The sequence below is a fragment of the Erpetoichthys calabaricus genome, chromosome 4, assembly GCF_900747795.2.
Source record: "Erpetoichthys calabaricus chromosome 4, fErpCal1.3, whole genome shotgun sequence".
NCBI classification, from domain to species: Eukaryota; Metazoa; Chordata; class Cladistia; order Polypteriformes; family Polypteridae; genus Erpetoichthys; species Erpetoichthys calabaricus.
In genome coordinates this window covers 270,448,903-270,465,127 of record NC_041397.2, presented here as the reverse complement: position 1 = coordinate 270,465,127, position 16,225 = coordinate 270,448,903, and the positions used below count along the sequence as shown (strand labels likewise).

The following is a 16,225-nucleotide window of genomic DNA, read 5'->3' as shown; positions in this document are numbered from 1 at the left end:
GCACGCACTTTTGCCGTTCAAGCACTCTAAATTAAAATGTATGCGTTGAGGCGACTGTCCCGACAATCTAATACTGTACAGTCCAACATTTTATATTGATCAGTTTAGAACTGCTTCGTTTTACTGTGTATTAACAAATCTGTATCTGTATCCTTATGTGTGTGCATTGTGTAATTACTAATTTGGAAAGTGTGAAATTGCATTTTACCTGTGAACTTGCTACAGAATTCTGAACCTGTACTCGGGGAAGAGTGTTACACAACAAGCAGCCAAATTGAAATGAATTGAATTAACCAATAGGCCATACATGACATACAAGGGTGCTTCAGTGAAAGACTCAACGGGATTGCTAACGCAAAAATCCCGAGAATATACTGTAGTATACAGCACTAACGTACAAAGGACAAAAGGACTTTGGGTTGCCTACCTTTCTGTGAAAATTTAACAGGGCAACTGACAGATGCTGGGAGCAGCTGGAGGCCTTGATACCATGCAGGAAGCAATACTACACATCCCCCGGACCTCTTCTCTACAAGACCTCTAAAGCCTTTGCTGTCACTTGAGTGACCTGGAAGCACCGATAAAGAGTAATACACAGCTCAGTGTGTCCCTTTGCCGACTCCCGCTGTTTGTGCTGTTTTGTACCCTACCGACCCTGATCATATTATGTCATTGTTGGCAGGCTTTTTGTCACAAATGGATCGTGACTTTGGTTATTCCGCTTAAACCCATGGAGACTTGTCCTTTATTAGCTGTGTCACATGGTTTGCATAGCTGCTAGACCTGAGCAGTCAGCCGGTCTCTCCACAGTGGCTTATACGGCAACGCAGAGCTGTCAACTTAGAGATTCAATTTAATAGCATTTGAATAGATTATTTTGCAGCTCCGTCCTCCAATATGATGCTGTAATCTGTAGAGGTATTGGCTCTTAGAGGCGCTTTCAATCAGACACAAAAACCTGCATAGATTTCCCTGAGGACTTAGCTGCATCACCATGGAGACAAGGTCTTTTGAAAATTAGCCTGAATGCCGAAAGTGTTACCTTATATAAATAGCTTCCTATAATATTATAAAATTTTGCGGAGGTTGTGGCTCCCTGCCATTTGTGTTTCGGGCTTGGAATCCAGTAGCGGCTGACGCCATCCACGCAAAGACAATGAAAAGGATGGCTGAACATTGTAAATCACAGAGGACTGAGCTAGGAATGTGAGGATGGCAATCTGAAAATGCAAATGGAGTCAAAGAGTAACAGTAATCATTGCATGACAAATAATTGTTTAATTGCGCATGGAACAAAGTGAGTTTTTGCCAGACAATAGTAACCACTAGTTAGATTTGCCTGTATTTATCTGGCTGACATTTTATCCAAAGGGACGTACAAAGTGCTTGTGTGTAATGATATAACTATTACTTGAAGGTTAAGTGGCTCAATTTGAATGTGTACACAAGTGTGTCCTGCCTGGAACTGGCATCGTATCCAAGGTTACTTCATGTCTTGTGCCCAGTGCTGTTGGGAAAACTTCTGGCCCCCTACACACCTGGATTAAATAAACAGATTCAGCAAAAGCATAGATGAATGAATGAATGAATGAACGAGGGATGGGCTTCTGGAAGCAGATGCTAAAATATCACATTCACTTATCCACACAGGGATAAGGCCCAACCAGCATTAGGCCCCAGCTACCCTCCTTCATCATTTTCTTTGTTTCTGGTCAACCTCTATAATACATTTGGAAGAGGTCCAAAGGAATGCAAAATGGAAGTCCATGATGCATTATTCAACAGATTCATTCTCAAGTGGTTTGATTTTATTCAATCAATGGGCATAGTTGCTCTTTCATTGTATCCTGCCATGATAAAGTTTTTGCCCCTTCCTATGTGTTTCTGTTATTTCATATTTTTGAAACTGAATGTTTTCAGGTCTTCAGTAATGCCTAATTTTGGATAAATGTCACCCAAGTGAACAAAAAAACACTCAATGGGCATTGTGTTAAAAAATAATTACCCCCTAGTTAAATTAACACATTTGACATGATTATTAGGGTGAGCTGGTTGAACACAGCCAGGATTGATTACAGCCAGCCCTTCTCAATATAAATATCACTTATTTTGACTCTAACTATCATAGTGGAGTTACCAGAATAAAGGTTCGGCAAGCACATAAAACCAAAACTTAGACTCAGACTCTACCAAACACAATGAGAGAGATAATCTGGAAACAGAAAACATTTAGAGCAGTAGGAATCTTCTAGCCAAAATTACTCCAAGGGTCTAGAACAGGGATCTCCAACCTTTTTTCCCCTGAGAGCTACTTTTACAAAATAAAAACGTTTTCTCATGTTTTCGAACGTTTATTCTCATAGCTTATTTCAACCCAAACAAACTGAATAAGCTTGTTTTGCCTGAACATTTACAAAATGTTAGTGTCCACAACTCATATTTTGTATTAAAACATCACAAAAACATTTAGTTCACCTGCAAGTTCATTTTGTATGTCTGTATGGATTTTCTAGTGTATCTCACACTATTGAATTAAAACATGAATGCTGTCAAAACAAAACAATGCAATATACAAATACACAGTTATTGCTTATTCATTTGTCATTTTGTTCCATGGCACTGTAGTTGCATGTGTGATGTGTTTTTTAGTTAGTCAGATGACTGGCACTGCATGGAGTCAACAAGAGAGGTGTAAGGTGGAGTGGAGCCACTTAGGTTCACTCTTATGGAGTCATTTAAATTTCAGTCTTGTTCTGAACTTTGATTTCATGAAATGCATGTCAGAAAAGGCAGACTCACAGAGCTATGTAGACCCAAACAAAGCAGACATTTTCAGAGCTGCTTGGTGAATTTTCTTATAGTTATCTGGCTCTACTAAACTCCAGAAATGCTGAGAATGCTGTTGATTTTAACTGCACATTATTTTGAAGGTTTACTAATATATAATATATAAAATCCAATGTCTGTCTGTCTGTATGTCTGTCCACTTTTCATGAGAGAACTACTTAGCGAATTTAGATCGGGTTTTTTCTACATTCTGGTTGATTTTGCGACTTTTTCTCTCATTTCGTTATGTATCATAGTTTGCTTGCGGTACCGATTTATTTGCGTGAATCCGAGAAAAAGGCAGCGGGCCGAGGGGAGGGGCCTTCCTCACTCACTCACCAGCTTCGGGGCGTGTTCCTTAACTCCGCTTAGCTAGCGAACGAGAGAACAATTGAATTCAACTTTGTTTGATATTTAAAAAAAAGTGTTACTTAGGTCTTGATGAGTCTGAGTCCGGATATTCTCTTAAGTGTATGCCGCAATAAAAAGATAGATTGCAATTCATATTGTTGATCGTGATTTTGTGTTAAAAGGATCGTGATATGATTTTTTGAAAGATCGCCCACCCCTAATTTGACTAATCAAGTTTTCAAATTTGTGTAGGATTCATTAACCCTTTGGTAAGCTACTTGGAAAGGGGTTGCGAGCTACCAGTTGTTCGCGAGTGGCATGTTGGAGACCCATGGTGTAGAATAAAGTCATCCAGAAAGTCACAAAACATCACAAATGAACTGCAAGCTTTCACTATTTCACAATTGCAAACACGGTGCAGAAATAGGTTTCATGGGAAAGAGGCAAGGATAAAACTACTGCTAATCAAGAAAAACATACATGCGTGTCTCTAATTTTGACATGCTTTATTAATCCCTGAGAGAAAATGATCTTTTTGCATGACCTTTGAAGGTCAGAGCACAGGGTCAGCCATTGTATAGCATCCCTGGAACAATTTTCAGGTTAAGGGCCTTGCTCAAGGATCCAACAAAAGTAGGATCCCTTCTGATAGTAATGGGATTTGAACTGGCAACCTTCCAGATACCAGCGCAGACCCTTAACCACAGAGCCACCACTCCACTGTACTTGTCCTGAATGAAAATGGCCCAGTACAACAGCACAGAAGGGAAATCCATTTGGAGTCCTCAAAGTGCACAAATCGTCATCCTCCTTTGCTCATCAACATGATTCATTGGTATTTGAATATTTAGGTTACAACCAAAAAAGCACTAACGTACAGTTCTTACACCTGGAAAACTAATAAACAAGAGGCATTCAGCCGGCCACTAATCTGTTGCATTTTCGGTCAGAAACAGCACAGATGGTCAGAGTAAAATGATTAAAGGGTAGGCATGACGCAGCAACCTTTGTGGAGTCAACAAGTAGGATTTATCTTCTTTGCCCACATGCATCCTCATAGCAAATATGAAAATAATGGATTTACACAATTTTCCAATAATAATAATAATATTTAATGTATTTGTGTGGCATATTTCATACACTGATAGGTAGCTCAAAATACCTTACAATAATTACAATACCAATATTACATGGAAAAAACAAATATGCTCCTGAAATTATATATGAAAATAATATGAAAAAGAACAACAGCAAAGATCCATTGGATAATGAATGATACAGTGTAAACTTATTTAAAAAAATTACCTATTTATCTTGATGTTAAAGTGTCACTGATTTATTATTTTATAATATCTATGGCTTGACAGCATTGGACATCAAAGCAACTTTAAAGAAAATACAATGCAATAAAAAATCTCTAGAGACCTGCAGAATTTAATAGTTCAATAATACAAAAGTCAGTTGGCCGAGACGGGGGGTTTCTAGAATTTTTTATCTCAAGACCCAAATAAGTTGCTACCATTCTGGGATCCAAGAAGGCAACCATCACCATAATGACAGAAGATTGCTTAAGATGTAGGCAAATAAGAATGGCCATAAACAAGGAACAATAAATATTTTTGTTACAATTCAACTATATTTCTCACAATAGTATTACTAAAAGAGAAAAGTGGAAATTAAACACATTTTTAATAAAACAAAACAGGGAATAGATTCCTGTGGTATATCACTGCCAGTTTGAATGTGTAGTGAAAAATGGAGTCCCATTGGTCAAAAGAGAGGAAGTGATGATCCATTATAACTGCTCTGAATTGATTCTCATTTTATTGTCAGTGGAAGTCTAGTGCTGAAGGCATTGAAACATGAAAGCCTAGACACTCTGAACTTGTTTGTGTTGCTAAAGCAGAGAAAAAGTTTCAGAAAAGACATGTGGTTTATGGTCTGTTTCCTCATCCTTACCTGTGGTCACTACCTATGGGCAGTGACCGATGGGAAAAGTTCATGGGTGGAGGTTATTTCTCATGCTTCCCCATTCATAGATCTAGAGTTTTGTGTTCATATCTGTGCTAGACGTTTGTCTATGAGGAGTCTCAGGTGTGCTTGGGATTTCCCTCTGACTACTCCAGGTTTCCTCTCACATCCCCAAAAATGCGGATGATAAGGAAATTGTGAGTGTAAGTATGGCCACATGAGTGGGCCCTGTGATGGGCTGTTCAGGGCTGGCTGCTGCCAGATCCTCAAATGTATTAAGCCATTTTGTAAATATTATTGTTGTAAATGCATAGTGACAGCTTAAAATATGCCCAAGATGGTTGTAATTATTAATGACCCTGTTAACTTTTATTATATATGCTTTAGGTCAACATATACTGATGTGGCACAGCCATATTCCTGGAAAAGAAGGGCCCATCACTTTCTAGTGTAAATGTGAACTGACTCTTCACCTGTTTTGTTCATTCTTTTGGCCCAGGATGCATCATCACAGGAAGGGGTGGCTAGAGGCTGTCTGGGTCCCTGTAATCATTCTGGACTTCTACTTTCCATCTTCTTCCACAGAGTTCTTCCGTCTTCTATTAACGGGATCTAACAGGAGCAGCCCTAAATATACACTGTACAATATATTCCATGGATATATTGTATATATGTATGTATTTACACATACTTTATATCCAGTTATGTATGGCATCTTAGAGTTGGCACAAATGCAGTGCTACAAGCTTTATTTATATTCTTGAAACAGCGTTTGTGTATCAGGTTAGTCAAAGCTATATTGCGATTTCAATTTAGAGAGGAGCTCCCCAGGGATCAATATCGTCTTTTTGACTTAAACAGTATGAACGATTTACCAAAGTGCACATACTGTGCTACTAATCTGTTTTTAAATTCTGATGGCACTGCCTCTATTTTAGAGCTTTAATACAAGATAAATATGCCAATGTAACAAGTGGCATAATACAAGAAGAGTTTATGAAGTGAATGCCTGATGCACTTAAGGAATTAAAGTTGTTATTCAATGTTAGGAAAACCCAGAGGATGTTACTTACACAAAGAAGAGAGCTGAGACAAGTAAATTGCATATCATGAGACTATTTCTTGCAAATGTATGCAACCTTGAAATCTTAACATCTTTAAGAAGAATAAAAAGTCTTGGCAATGCCATTGCAATGAGGTACAAAACTGAAAAAAAATGATTGATATTTTTCCTTAATATCACATATATTTTACTTTATTAGTGACTGTGGACTGTGGAGTACGATGTTTGCAGATGACATTGTGATCTATAATGAGAGTAGAGAGCAGGTTGAGGAGACCATGGAGAGGTGGAGATATGCTCTAGAGATGAGAGGAATGAAGGTCAGTAGGAACAAGACAGAATACATGTGTGTAAATGAGAAGGAGGTCAGTGGAATGGTGAGGATGCAGGGAGTAGAGTTGGCGAAGGTGGATGAGTTTAAATACTTGGGATTAGTACAGAGTAATGGGGATTGTGGAAGAGAGGTGAAAAAGAGAGTGCAGGCAGGGTGGAACAGGTGGAGAAGAGTGTCAGGAGTGATTTGTGACAGACGGGTATTAGCAAGAGTGAAAGGGAAGATCTACAGGACGGCAGTGAGACCAGCTATGTTATATGGGTTGGAGACGGTGGCACTGACCAGAAAGCAGGAGACAGAGCTGGAGGTGACAGAGTTAAAGATGCTAAGATTTGCATTGGGTGTGACGAGGATGGATAGGACTAGAAATGAGTGCATTAGAGGGTCAGCTCAGGTTGGACGGTTTGGAGACAAAGTCAGAGAGGCGAGATTGCATTGGTTTGGACATGTGCAGAGGAGAGATGCTGGGTATATTGGGAGAAGGATGCTAAATATAGAGCTGCCAGGCTAGAAGAAAATAGGAAGGCCTAAGAGAAGGTTTATGGATGTGGTGAGAGAGGACATGCAGATGATGGGTGTAACAGAACAAGATGTAGAGGACAGGAAGATATGGAAACAGATGATCAGCTGTGGTGACCCTAAGTGGGGCAGCTGAAGGACAAAGAAGAAGTGACAAACCAAATTGACAAGGTCTTCTTCCATATGAAAATATTGATAATGGGCTCTATATTGTGCAGAGAGTGCTCACAAACTAATGTACACACAGGTGGCTCTTCTCCTGGTGTTCTGCTTTAGAGGCGACTCTAGTGTTTACTGAGTAGGCCTTTCCTGACAACAGCAAGTACTTCCGGTAATCAGCAGCAGAGAGATGCCTGTTCTAAAAGTCTTACCAGGCCTGGTTCTTGCAGGTTTTGAAGTTGTCTCTCATACCCAGTAAATGCGTATTGGTACAGTATTTGCAAGTTGTTGTAGCTTTGTGTCTCGTCATGCCCACCAAATCTTTTTCGTGCGTGTTTCCACCAAAGTAAACATTTTCATTTCAACTGCTGTCAGCAGTACATGGCTCACATCAGTCCAAAGATGACAAGAGTCTAGAGAACAATTGTTAAACTCTTCACCTGGCTGGCTTCAGTGGCTTTTGGTTTCTATTGTGTATGTCTCAAAGCTGATTTAGCTTTCTAATGGAAATCCTGGTACATAGAATGTTTGTAATTAATGGTTTTATGAGCAGCATTCAGGTTATCTTCACAAGTTTTCTTTTAGTACACAAATTTGTATTCCATCCCAACAGTGTGCTCCCTAAGAGAGCTGTTCTGTTATTTTGGTTTTGTTTCTTAGAGCACAGCCAATGTCATACATACAGATCCTGGTGCACAGGGTATTATATTCTGATTATTTTCAACACACATGATCTGCCTCTTCCCTTCTTCAATTGGCTGACTTTATACTGCTATTTTCATTCAATTAAAGAAGCCATCTATGATAAAAGATCCACAAAATACATAATAAAGAACCTTGTGCTATATCAGAGCACTAAGTATAAATTAAACAGAAATAAAAAGCCAAAAAGTATATGATGCACTTAGAGAGAAGCCTAATTAAGTAAGCATTTTTAGTAACCAGCATGATAGCACCTCTATTGAAGAATGTCCGCAGAGTGATACTGCAGACCTCTAGAAATCAAATTGATACCCTTGTTTTGTACCTATTGTCAGAAGTTCAGAGACAGAAAAATTAATGAAAAAGTTTTTTTCATGCCTTCCAGGAGTTGTTTGAAAACCTACTAGGTGTGTTTCTCTGCCAATATGAATAATGTGCACCTTCATTTTAGCCTCTTACTGTAAGGTTTCCCTTATTCATTTTTCCACGAGGTGTTATACTTCGAGACCCTACAGAGCTAATGAATATTAATTTTAATGATTCAGTTTTCCATGATCCTGAATAAATTAATTTAAAAAAAATGAATGAATGACAGATGGCAGGGAACTACAAAACCACAGTCACCGTGTTAAATACTGCTTTAGGGTCATCAAACATGCTATGCAAAATGACTGCATGGCTGAAAAATGTAAAATTTATTTGAATGTTCCTGTTGCTAGAGTACCAGATACTCTAAGCAGTATGTTTTGCAGAGTAACCTGTGTCACAGGAGGCTAGGGGTGGTACCCAGCCGGGACACCCAGGAGGACCGGAAATGGGTTTACGCCTCCCCCAGACCACGTGGGGGTGACCGCCCTGGTGGCTTTGGGGACAACGGGAACAGAGCTTTGAAGCTCAACCCTATAGGGGCCCGTGGTCACCGCCAGGAGGCGCCTCAATGCCTGAGGAGCCCTGGCCCTCAGCACTTCCGCCACACCCGGAAGTGCTGGGGGGAAGAAGACCAGGGACACCTGGAGTGCTTCCGGGTGCGCAGCCGGTACTTCCGCCACACTGGGGAGTGCCAGTGGAAGCTAATCGGGAGGCACCTGGAGCACATCTGGGTGTGTATAAAAGGGGTCGCCTCCCTCCGTTCGATGGCTAGAGTCGGGTGGAAGAAGAACGGAGCTCGGAGGAGTGGAGACAGTGAAGAAAGGCATTGTAGTGAAGAGGCCCGGACTTTGGGGTGATTGGTGCTACGGCACTGGGTTTGTGCGTGTTACATAATTGTACATAATTGTAAATAAACGTGTTGTGGTGCTTACATCATGTCTACCTGTCTGTGTCCGGGCTGTATTCCACACCTGGTATAAGAAAGTATAACTTCACGCAAAGTCCATCCATCTCACCATAGTCAGATGTCCACCAAATGGCTAGAAACTGATCCTTACTGTACATATTCTTGTTAATTTTTTAATTTTTTGTGATTTTTAATATGTTGCATGAACTGCCCCCAGTGCTGTTTTAATCATCAAGATATCAAAAATGTAAGAGTTTCCCAAAGAAAATAGAACAATTATATGCTAACTGAAAGACGTTTTAAAATAAACTGTTCAATTGAGTTCAGTTCAGTTCACTCCTCTGTCACCCCTCTCATCCTTGTAAAGGCTACAGTGGCAACATTCTAAACTGAACTGACTGGGCCACACTATCCTTAACAACTTTTTTCTGGCTACTTCTGGGGAAAACTCCCAGTCATTCCCAGGTCAGTAGAAAAATGAATCCAATCCAGGATGTCCTAGATGTGAACCCCTGTTAGGAATGGGCTGGTGCTCCACCCCTTAGACCTTCCTTGCTCCTACCTTATGGGCCTGTTGCATGACAACAGTTGGTATGCAGCAGTCACGTGATTCGGTGGCAGCCTTTGTGGCACCCATCATCCAGTGCTCCCTTCTTATTGGGTTATTTTTGACCATTGTCTGTCTTTGGATTTTACATTTTAATTTGTGGTTTTTCCTTGGGTCTTTTTGCCTTTTGTCTCCAACTTGTGTTCTGGTTTCTGTGTTTGAATTATGAACTTGTTAAAAAAATTATTTTACATTTTTTAATGTGTATTTCTTTGTAAGCTCAAGTTAATTGGCATTGTTCATACGGTGTGTGTAGTCAGTGAAAGTAAGTACCTTGTGCAGCATTCCGCTGATGCATTCGTACCTGTGGAAGATCAGAGGCTAGTGGGCTGCACTGTGCACTGCACTGTGCACTTTCTGACTCCTACAGTATATGCATGCCAAATCAATCGATATGTAACACTCTGGATCTTTCACCAGTGAGTTCTAGCTACAGTACATGTCCAAACGTACTTAAATGACTGTCTTGATCTGGAGATGCAGTGGTTCTACTTCTAGGTCCTGCCATATTCCTGAACTCCTCACCCAAAAAGAGAAATGAAACACAGCAACCGATTTGACTTAACAGTTTCATTCTTTCAGTCACTACCCAGAGCTTGTGACCATGGGTGAAGTTAGGTATCTGGACTGACTGATAACTCAAAAGCTTTTCTTAATGATTAATCCCACCACACTCAGAAATAATACCTGCAACAATTCCTGTGCTGCAGCGTTTCCTTTTCCGTATCTCCTGATTATCTTTGTTTTCACTTGTGAACACGACTGAGGTGCACAAACATCTCCACTTACATAGTTGATCCCCGTTAACTGTAGTGAAGCTTTTAGTTATTTTTAGCAGAGAACCATGACCTCACATCACATTTAACTTCAAAACTTTCCAGTGCACCATCTCATGGACCCCAATCTTAACCAAATAATATACCCAAACATTTATTTATTTATCTACTATATAATAAAACTCTAGGATCTATGTGTGTCCAGTCTCTCTGAGCAATCTGATTGGTCATTTTGCCTTTGGTGACATGATGGAGAAAGGAAATGCGAGAGTGAGACACACAAGGAGGAATCTTCTTATATAATTCGCTACTGTGGCTGTCTGTTTGTCTGTCCAGGATTTTAAATCACCTGTAGCTCGCAAACTGTTTGACCTATTGACCTGAAATTTGGTACATGTATACTATGTGACCTCTACTGTACACTGTATCAGAGTGATGATTTTTATTACTCTTTTTATTTTTTATTTTATTTTATTGTAGAATCAACTCTCGGCAGCAGGCAGCAGAGTGGCTGTGCAGTGCATGTGTATGGGTGCCGTTCTCATCCCTACCACCTTCGCCATCACTTCCCTACCTCTTCATATCTTAAGTCATTCTTGAGGCAGATTGAACACTTAAGTGCCAGCTTAAGTGAAAAATTAAGAGAAATGTACTAATTAATTGTAACACAAAAACTGACTTAATCAGTTTTAACACGAAAAGATTCAGATGGAAGAAGAAAAGAAGCGGGTTGCTAGAGTGGAAAAAACAAGAGCTGCTCACGAAGCATCAAGGACATTAACCTCTGAGCAATGAATGCTAAACATACAGAGAAACAGTATGAAAAATATAAGTCAAGTGTATTCACTGCACGTTATCGTGCAATCCGCTGTTACTGGTAAAGGCATATTAGGCAAGCTGAGAGAGAATTGTCTTCAAAGACAGACTGTATAAAACCGGACAGAAGGCGAGAAAGGTGCTTCAGACATAAACAGGGTTTACAGGAAAGACGTAGCACTGGTGAAGAGACATTCAGACACACAAATGCAGAGGAAAGATGCCGATGGTACATGTAAGGCAAGAAATAGAAAATATTTTTAACTTATTCTATTGCCTGTCTTCAACAGGTACCGTGGCTAGTTTATTCATAAAACTGGCAATGAATTGAGTAAGTTCATGGAGGTAGACAAGCTTCAAATTTGCAGTAGCATTTGCCCTGGACCAGAATATTTAGTATAAACTACACCACAAATGGCCATCAATCAGTCTGGAAGTGTCAAATATTGGAGGAGCCCAACAACCATGGAAAAGCAGCAAATTCAAAGGGCAGTCCTTACACATGGTTAATTACAATTAGTAAACCAGTCAGTGTATTAATATAGCAGTAAATAAAGGAACGCAATATAAACTGGCTTCTCCAAACAAAGTGAAGAAGGTCTAGAGAGTCCCAGTCAAAAGTATCAAGAAGCTATCTAAATATATTTACTAGTGCATCTTAATGTATTTTAATCATGGCGCCAGAGAGCAGTGCCATGTTGAGTGTTGATTAGCACATGCAAGTAAGAATCTCATTGTACTCTAAGCACATGGCAATAATTACTTTATAATACTATTGTTTTACACATATGGAAATGGTCATTTGTCACCTTAAAACCTCACAAATTATTTTGATATTATTTTTGCACTGTGTATAATTCTATACTGTATGTGTTCTTTCCAGACAGGCAGCAGCCAGTTGACAACCATAATGTCTGATTTTCTAAATGCATGCTGTACAGTCTCTGAAGTCCTTATAGATATAGAACATATTACAGAATGTGATGTTTTGCTAATGTACAACACTTGCAACCATACCACAAAGACACCAAATAAAGTATTGAATGATTCAGGGCATGTCTGTCTCACAATAAAATTATTGCACAGCCTTTCATACTCTTGAAAGAACTAAATCTTTCACACTGTTTTCCCTAGAAGCTACAGAGTCTGCGGCCCCACTGAAACCTTTTGTCATTGCTAAGTATTAACTACAGCTAACTGAATCAAATGATGCACCAGCACCAGCGCTGACTCCTGGGAAAGCTCCCCGGTGAAAACCATGAGTGTCTAATTAGAACAAGCCCATTTCATGCCTCTGCAAATGACATACAGCTTCATTCCTGAACATCCTGATACTATGTTCTTTATTCATTATCATTTTGCATTCAGAATATTTGCAAAAATTACATTATTAATTATTTTTATTCAAATTAATTATTTCTGTACTTGAAGCACTGGTTGAATCGTTTTCTTAAAATCGCATGATGATTCAGTGGTAAGGATTGGACTGGCAACATATTGTTCAGCCTCTCCAACTTTTATCATTTTATAATGAAGTCTGTACAGTAGTTAGCACAGTCTCCTAACAGCTCCAGTTGCTGGAGATCAAATCCTGGATTACTCAGGATCTACATACTATGATTTTGCCGAGGAAGAGGAAAGCAAACTACATAAATGGAGGTGACTGGGAGAAAAAAAATAAAAAAAGATCTGAATTAACATCAATACCATGAAAATATCTTTTACCAAACCTAAATCTAAACTAGCAGTCAAAGTCAACACCAGAATAAAGGGTTTGAACTACAAAATAACAACACAAAAAGCAACATGCAGCGATTTCTTTTAAATTATCTGCAAACTTGGATGTCCATGACATGCACAGTTTTGACCTTTTATTTATTTGCAGCAAAATGTCAGCTGCATGCCCTCTAAACAGCAATGAAATAACAATTGATGCTTAAAATGACGATACCCAGAAAAATAAAGATGGCATCAGAGAAAGACATGAGAAATATATAACCACTGAAAAATTTCTAATCAAAACGTAATGGCAGAATTGGGTTCAACAATCCCAAAAACCAACATTTAGATATACAATGTCATAAATGTATGTGTAATTGATGAATAATACTTTTAAAACATTCACAAATCATAACACTATGTTGAATTTGCTCATTCTAGTTTGGTCCACAGTGGGTTTTCTCTGGGTACTCATATCTCAAAGTTTAATAGACAACTCTAATCAGGTTCTGTGTGTCTGTGTATACTCTGTAATAGACTCATATGCCTTCTGGGGATTTTTCTTGTCTTATACACAACATTACTAAGATAAAAGGCATCTTCCTTCAACACCGCAATGGAAAACAAAGGTTTTGAAAATGAAGAAATTGATGTTAATGATGTTAATGAATAACACAGTTCCATTTTTTTTCCTGGTTAGGTTAGGTTAGGTTAAAGTTAACCTAACCTAGAGCTGCACATTGCAGTGACTTTCTAGGTAAATAGTGTGAAATGTCCAGGTACATACACATTACATTACAGGATGCCTTTACATATACAAATCTATTCTAATATAAGCTATTTAGAAATTTTCAAATGAAATATATTCATTTTAATTAAATTTCATTATTTATTGTTTGTCTTTTTGTAAAATAATTACAACAGTATTTATGTCTTAAAAGTGATTTTGCCTCACAGAATTTTAGGAACAATTCTTTAACTTCTCGTTCCTTAATCTTAAGTTATTCCATCTACAGGGTTTCAGTTTTTAATATTTTAGAGCCACTAATAGATATTTTAGTGCCCTGTACTATATTGTTTTAGTGATCGTCCTTCTTTTCTCTTCACTCATTATTTAGATTTTTATATTTTATATTCAGGTTATCTTGTCTTTTTCTTTCAGTGTAGAAATGAAAAGGAACATTCTTTCAGTGCTGTTTTTAACTGGATAAATTTGAGTGTTCCTTTATGCTAATTATGCATTCATTATCATGAAAACTAGCAAAAAAAAATCTAAAAATAGACAAACCATCTAAGCTCATTTTGCCCTCCTGAGAAGGTTAAACAGGTGGCAGTTTATGGAGCAGTTTTGCTTTCTTGGATTCATCAGTAAAAGTTGACTTATTTATTGAAGCATTTATTTATGTATATGCTGTATGTATTAATGTATGTATCTTTTACTAAATTTAATATATTTAAATTATTTTATTTTCACAGGGTAATGAAATGAAACACGTTGGAATATGTTGTTCAAGAGGAGTTCATGTTCCTGTAACGCCCTTTACAGCTGATATTTGAGGGCAGCAGGACCCTGAAAACAGGTACGCAGATTCTAGAGTCACTATGCAGCATGTATAAGTGGTGTTGATGACGATGATTACCAAAGATCTGGGAATGAATTGGAAAAGGCTCTTCTTGACTAAAATAAGGGAGATGTTGATCCAGAATCATAACTTAGAAGAAGCTTGCACACCAACCAAGTGTGTTATTCCTTTGGTTTTATGCAGTAGGTTAGTTGAGTCCCGGGATGTATCAGAACTGTGACTGTAATGATGCTTCATTTCATTTCAACAGACTCATTAATGGAAATTTAAATACTCAGACATGTCCATGACAGGCTGGTGATGAAGGTTTTGATGCTCAGTTGTGACACTATATTGCCCAGTACCCGTACTAATGGCTCTAACCAAGAATCTTACAAAGAGGTTTAGTTGGCTAAATGTCCCAAATACTTACACTCGTAAAGTGTTCTAAGAAATCTATCAGCTTTTCTCTCATTCCATTGATGTTGTGGTCACTGTGTTACTAGTACTTTAATTGTTCCCTGTTCTCCATTTCTCTGTAGCTGATTCTTTACTGTAAGTTCACTGTGATTTACGCTGTATACAGTTGGTGACCTTCTGGCTGATGATAGTTGTATATTTCCTTATGTATATCCTTCAAACACCAGCTACTTGCATTTCAGTGATTGTTTTCCATTTGTTATTCTCCAGTTGTGTAGTTTATCTTTTTTTGCACCTTCATGGTGAGCTCTGCAAAGCAGAAAATGTTTCAAGGCACTTCAGGTAATTTCATATAAAACCCAAGGGACAATTGTATTTGGTCATTTTTGCTTTATTCATTTGGGTTTAACACATACAGCCTGAAGACATGTTGTCATCTGTAAATTTTGCTGGTGCATGACCTGTGGTGGGCTGTTGTACCATCTAGTATGGGAACCTGCTGTGCATGTGTTAGGCTTCTGCCCTATGTAACCCTTAACAAAAGTAACAGAATAACAGAAAGGGCAGATACAAATAAGAGAAGACACACATACGTTGGTTTTTCTTTGAGGAGTGTAAATGTGTTGCCGTGGTGTGGCTCGGGGTGTCAAGGCAAAATGGAAAACTTTAGATTCAGCCCAGGCTTCTTCAGAATGGAGTTGTGGTTGGCTGCACAATTAAATTCCTTGGCTGCAAATGTGTTTTGCAAAAGTGGAAAAAAAGAGCCGTGAGTTAGTGTTGCCGCCACTGAATAGTCACTGTGGAGCCAATGCCTCTCCTGTGCTGGCGATCATTGTATAACACGCCTTTCATTTGGGTACTACAGTTAATTGGTTTTGGGAATCATATTTTACTGTAGACTTTGGCAGCCAGCAGTAAATCAGTGTAGCTTACATACTTACAGTATACAAAATGATCAGGTTTCCCCAGCTGCTTAAAGCCTCAGTTATTCTAAAGTCTCTACTGTGTAACAAACTGCACATGCAATGCCTCCTGAAAGTCTTCACATTCAGTTCAATTCAATTCAAATTATTCTTAATAGGTGCACCTTTTTCTTATATGAGCTCCACATGCTATACAATAAT

General features: G+C 38.6%; 1 protein-coding gene across 2 annotated transcripts in view; it reads left to right on the top strand.

The window, feature by feature from the left end:
* Positions 1-16,225, top strand: part of bcl9 (BCL9 transcription coactivator) — a 554,068-nt gene that overhangs the window by 260,695 nt on the left and 277,148 nt on the right. For both annotated transcript variants that reach the window (XM_051926204.1, XM_028800792.2), the window contains one exon: positions 14,596-14,699. The gene's annotated coding sequence lies outside the window, so the exon portion shown is untranslated. The remainder of the gene's footprint in view (positions 1-14,595; positions 14,700-16,225) is intronic.